General features: G+C 49.7%; 1 long non-coding RNA gene across 1 annotated transcript in view; it reads left to right on the top strand.

The window, feature by feature from the left end:
• Window positions 1-2,132: 2,132 nt before the first annotated feature.
• LOC122171551 overlaps window positions 2,133-5,385 on the top strand; it is a 37,438-nt gene continuing 34,185 nt past the window's right edge. The window contains exon 1 of the long non-coding RNA XR_006172020.1: window positions 2,133-2,238. This is a non-coding gene — a long non-coding RNA (uncharacterized LOC122171551). The remainder of the gene's footprint in view (window positions 2,239-5,385) is intronic.

Raw genomic sequence — 5,385 nt, 5'->3', positions numbered from 1 at the left:
CAGCCTTTCAACCAATTCCTTATCCATTGGGTGGTCCACAAATCAAATCCACATCCGTCCAATAAGGATGTGGTGGGGGACCATGTCAAAGGCTTTGCTCAAGTCCAGGTAAATTACATCAGTTGCCTTCCCTTTGTCTACCAATGCCATCACCACATCATAGAAGGCCACCTCATTGGGTAGGCATGACCTTCCCCTGGTGAAGCAGTGCTGGCTGTCTCAGATCACACACTCATGTGATCAAGCATGTCCAGGAGGATCTGTTCCATGATCTTCCCAGACACAGAGGTGAGACTCACCAACTTGTAGATCCCCGGGTCCTCCTTGCTCCCCTTCTTATAAACAGCAGTGACGTGAACCTTCTTCATGTTACTCAGGTCCTCAGATGCCTTAACTCCTCTCAATGGTATGATTTAATGATATCATTTCAGTGTATTTGTAACTTCAATAGATGTGAGATGTCTGCTGTGGAACTTCAGTCAAAATCATTGGGTTTCCATGCTTTTGTGTACTGCTCAATCCCAATCCCCATGTGCTGCAATATGATAGCTGACACCTCCTTGGGGTGAGTGTGTTATCTCTGAAGATCTTCGCTCCTGTTCTAAGGATGCTGTCTGCAAATCAGCAGTGAGATGTGCTTCCAGGTAAGCAGCTAAGGAGAAGCTGATTCGTGCACAGCACATGTTCTGTTTTCTCCTTGTCCTTAAAAAGAGAACTGTATTTTGCCACTAACCATACACATAAGAGCTGCAGCTGGCAACTCATTTCTGATTACAGAAAAGTTAGAGAAAGAAAAGCGTTATGACAAGCTGAAGTAGAAAATCATCTTAATAAATCTTAAATAAATGGTAAGTACTTCTTAAACACACAAAACTCTAGTGCTAGCCTTGGCTACATTAGGAAACAGCTTTTTTCTTGATCTTTCACTTCTCTGCTGTGAGGGTGCCCAACCCCGCACCCTGTTCAGCTAGCATACCTCTGTTTCAGCAGCCAGTTCAGAGCAGAAGAAGCTTTGGAGCAGCGCAATCCCAGCTCCCCTATGGCTGGGGTTGCTGTAGGGCCCAGCCATGCATTGACAGTCTGAGGGAGCTGGGCTTGTTCAGCCTGGAGAAGAGAATTCTCCAGGGAGACCTCATTGCAGTCTTCTGATACTTAAAGAGAGCTTATAAACAGGAAGGAAACCCACTTCTTACACAGGTAGATAGTGATAGGATGAGGGGGAATGGTTTTAAACTAAAAGAGGGGAGATTTAGATTAGAGGTTGGGGATATTTTTCAGTGAGAGGTGAGGCAGTGGAACAGGCAGCCCAGGCTTTGGGTGCCCCATCCCTGGAGGTTGGATGGGGCCCTGGGCAGCCTGAACTAGTGAGTGGCAGCCCTGCCCACGGCAGTGAGGTTGGAACTAGGTGATCTTTAAGGTCCCTTCCAACCCCCTTCTATGGTTGAGCTGGGAGGAGAGAGGCTTGGCACCAGGTCTCAGATGTTTAGCTCTGGGAGTTATGGGATCACTGTTGGAGAGAAGTTCTGAAGAAATAGCGATGCACAGGGGAGGAGACAGAATTAAAGCAGTGGTTTCTGTGCTGTAAGGGTGGTACTGAAACCAAGAGCAGAGCTGGGTAAATGGCCTTCAGGTGCAGCAGGAAGCACTGGAGCTGAGCTCTGACCCACACCTGAGCTTCGCCACTTGGTGCACAGTGGGAGCTCGCAACGTGGCTCCCACGCGAGGTGTCGGTCCCTCGCCGTCACCGGGAGCCGAGCTCGGGCAGGAGCAGGCCCAGGCCTGGGGCGGACGGCGGGAGCTCCGGGCCGGGCAGGTGGCGGCGCTGAAAGGTGCGATTGTGCCCAGCAATTCCCGGTATGCGCCGGGGCCGCCCCCGCCTGGTGGGCAGACGAGGGGCGCCGGGGGCACGGGGGCGGGCGGGGACCGCGGCCCCTCAGCCCCTCCCGGACGGGCGCGGTGTTGTTTTACAGCGAGCGGCTTCCTGGCATTCCTGCGGCCGCCGAGCGCTAGCGAGCTCCCTGCCGGGAGCGGGGGGAGGAGGAGAAGGAAGGGGAGGAGGTGGAGACGGCGACGGGAGCGTTAAAAGGCGGCGGCTGAATGACAGCGGCTGTTCCGCGCGCCCGTCCCGGCGGAGGACCGAGCGCTCGCCACGCACTCTTTTTCCCAGCCATGGACGGCAGAGAGGATGCCGAGTGCGGCTGCGAGGCGGCGTTCGCAGAGGCGCAGAGATGGGTGGAGGTGAGGCGCTGCCCGGTATCGCGTCCCCCGCCCCACCCCGGGGCTGTGCCCCTCTGCCTATCCCGGGGCTCGCTGTCTCCCCGTCCGTAGCGCTGCACCCCGCCGAACAGGGGGAGAGCTCCCGAGTTTGTTTCTTTGCGAACGGCTGCTGCTCTCAGCAGGCGTGTGGGTCTTGGCCCGCTCCCCTCCCCAAATCTCCTTAGAGGCCGGCGGGGCTGCGCGCCTGTAACTGAGGCTCGTGATTTCTGATTGTGCTTGCCGTTCTCTGAAGTTATTTCTTCGCCGCTCTGAGGCGGCTGGGATTAGAGGCGCTCCTCTTCCTGCCGGTGAAGATTTTAGGAAGCACTAACCTGCAATCACGGTCGCCTACTTTTTTTTCCCTCTCTCTCTCTTTTTTTCCCTTTACTTTTCTTTCAAACGCTCTGACTGCTTACAGCCTGACATAAGCGCGTGCCTTCCTGCGCTCGTTGCGCGCGTTGCGCGCGGTCGTTCTTTGCAGCGGGGAACGGCTGCGAACGGCCGCACCTGAACGCGGTGTGGGCACAGGCGGAGCCGTGCGGAACGGGGCACGCCGGGACAGCTTATGCTGTTGGAAGGACGTTGCCTCTTTCTAAAGAGCAAACGTTCAAAGGAGGGTGTTACTCGTTCTTTTTAAGCCACGTCTTTGCGGGCTTTCCAAAACCTGAGTTCGGGCTGCTTGGTTTTATCTGTAAAACGGTGACATCTGGTGCTTAAAGTCTACCGGCAGAGAGATGTGAGCCCAGCGCCTGGCACGGGTGTCATGAAACTGCCTCAGGTGCCCGGTCTGTGCTTTCCGTCTGTGGGTTTCAGCAGTTAAAGTAGTCCTGATTTTCCCGTGTGTGCAAGCTCTATCCACGAGCCTAAATCACTAAAAGCAGTCCTCTCTCATCTGTGTATTTCTTGCACTGCCTCTTCTTAAATTGGTAAAGCTTATTTTAGGTGATTATGAAATGGTGTACTGTCATGAAACTACTGTTTTAAGGGCTCATTTATTTATTTTATCCACTTGCTGTTGGCTGACTGTAGCATTCAGCAAAGCATCTTTCCACCAACCAGCAGCACATGGGAAAGATAGCCATGCTATGGATGTGTGAAGTTTATGCTCTTGTTTCTATAGTAGAAAGTCGGCATGCACTCAGCTCCCTCCCTGCCCCATCGAATGTGCACCCTTATACTTTGTTTCTGTGATGTGAAAGCTTTTCTCATTTTAAAATGAGAAAAACTTTTAAGCTTACCCCCTGGATAAACTTTTATTTTAAACAGTGACTTGTAAACCTGAAGGTATTGATAAACAGGATGTTAAAAATTCTGTAGTGTTGAAGGGAAATGTAAATATTTATTTCAGTATGAAGTGAGGTTTCCATTTCAGAGGGTCTGTTGTATGGCTCTGCTCCTTAAATCCAGACAGACTGAAAACACACAGCCAACCATTTCCGTTCTATAGGAAGAATAAAGATATTTTTAGAGTAATGAGACGTCCTGAGGTTTTGTGAGCCTTGGTGCAAGCTCTGATACACGTGTGATTGAGAGTGAAACCTGAAGCAACCCTCAATCCTAATGATTCGGCAATTAGTTCTGAAGGTCAGGCAGATTCCCAAATATTTATAGGCTTTTGAGTGTTTCGGTAAGGTTTTTGCGTGCCAGTTTCCCCTAACTCTAGAGCAAGATGAAAGCGTGCAAACACTACCTCATATATTTTTAGGACAATAAGCAAAACGAGCCCTCTGTGAACTCTTCATGCTTCGCTTTGCTAATAAAATCAATGTTGGCATACTTCTGTATTTCAATAAAGAACTTCTTATTTTCTCAGATTTAAAGAGAAATAAATTGGTTAGCCTGAGCTCCAGCATTGAAGCTGAGGGTGATGTGCGTTTCTGCTACGGGAATGAGTATTTACCAGGGTGGGAGGGAAATTAAACTGAAAGGGGAAAGATTACTTTGTTGTTCAGGTGTGTTTTATGATAATATAGATGAAGCCTCTAGTCTTTATGAAGCTACATCCCCAAGCCTCTTGTAAAAGAGTTCTTGTGTACTGTGGAGAACTGGTGGGGAGTGCTGCTGCTCGTCTAGGTATACAAGCTTCTAATTGGGATGATTAGTCACTCTTGCAAGGTTGATGGCCTCTCACATGGGCTTCAGTGAAAGGGTAGTTATTTTCTGCGCAAAACTGTGAGTCTTGTCAGGTGCTCCCATGCTGATGGCTTTTGTGGAGCCCAGCCTTGTTCGGTGCTGTTGGGTTCTTGTATCTGGGCTTTGGGGTCTTCTGAGCTGTGCACAAAATAACTGCTGCTCTTCAGAGTCACACACAGCTTGACCTTTTTGGAGCACCTTGCCTGGGCACGTGGTGTGTGCTCAGACCTGAACAGAGCACTGAAATAACAGCTTAGGAGCAGGCACTGTAAGGTAGAGCTGTGTTTGCCAAAGCTAGAAATAGCCAGGCTTTATATAATTTTACAAGGTTCTGTTCTGTATTATAACTTCAGAGAGCCAAAGCTATTCCTCAAAACCCAGCCTTCTCCTCCAGCTATGAACTATCCCACACTGCCAAGGCTGTTTCCCTGCAGACAGTCCAAGATGTGGGAGGGCAATCCAGCCTCTTCCTCTCCTCAGACCCCCTCCAAGTCCATGTATGCACTAATTGCTGGAACGTGGGCCTTCTCCCTAAAACACCCAGTACTGTGTTAGAGGAGCTCAAGTGGGCTGTTTTCTTGTAAAACCACTCTGCTTTCCACTCATGCTCTGTCTTTTAAATGAGCCCTAATCTTCAGGTGAATGTCTATGGTTTGAAATTGTTTGCTGAAGTAACTTGAAACCTGACCCGAAGTCTGTAAATCTTTACTTAGAGTGCCCTGGGGCGAATATAGCTTGGATTTCTTTTTCCTTTTTTTTTTTTTTTTTTCCTTCCCCCAGAGCAGCCAAATGCATGCCATATACAAATTCTGTCTGAGAGAGAGTGGGAAAATGGGAAGAGTGCGTGTGCCTGAATGAGTTGCTGGAGTGAAGCAAAGCAGCTCCAGGAAAACCAAGCAGAGAGACTTACACAAAACCATTGAAGTGAAAACAAGGTGTTGGACCAAGCAACTTTAAGTATTGCAAACTGTTAGACAGCCTCTCAATATCTGATAT

The sequence above is a fragment of the Centrocercus urophasianus genome, unplaced genomic scaffold (assembly GCF_019232065.1).
Source record: "Centrocercus urophasianus isolate 14NV4802_14NV808 unplaced genomic scaffold, USGS_Curo_1.0 seq_9, whole genome shotgun sequence".
Taxonomy (NCBI): Eukaryota; Metazoa; Chordata; class Aves; order Galliformes; family Phasianidae; genus Centrocercus; species Centrocercus urophasianus.
Note: the sequence above shows the minus strand (reverse complement) of the source record. Positions and strands in the feature narration are given on the sequence as shown.